This window comes from Leptonotus elevatus, chromosome 1 (assembly GCF_054856555.1).
Source record: "Leptonotus elevatus isolate MCC_2025b chromosome 1, RoL_Lele_1.0, whole genome shotgun sequence".
NCBI lineage: Eukaryota > Metazoa > Chordata > Actinopteri > Syngnathiformes > Syngnathidae > Leptonotus > Leptonotus elevatus.
Window position 1 is genome coordinate 55,434,541 of NC_141239.1, and position 412 is coordinate 55,434,952.

Sequence of the window (412 nt, forward strand, 5' to 3'; positions counted from 1 at the left end):
AATTTGTGAGTTTTTCTACTTATGTTCTGTTATGAAAAAAAAGTTTGAAAGTGCGTCTTTTAATTAAGTGTGCCTTTATGCACAGCAGTGGAGCAGAAATGATTGACTGAGTATTTCGTTGAGTAATAATATGTTTTGAATGTTGAAAGTGATCATCTTTTTTCAATAAATCTTGATTTCTTTAACTTTACGCCTTGAATTGAAATCTATTAAAAATAGATGCAATCACCAGGTTTGACAGATCACAGTGTATGTGCTATTATAATCTATTTACATTTCTCCTCCCACTTTGCCAAATAGTGTGTAAATACCGCATCTTGCATATTCATTGAGGCAAACGTACTACCTGGATTAGGGCTATTTTATAATAATAATACATTTCATTTAAAAACAGCACATTTCAGAGCACCCA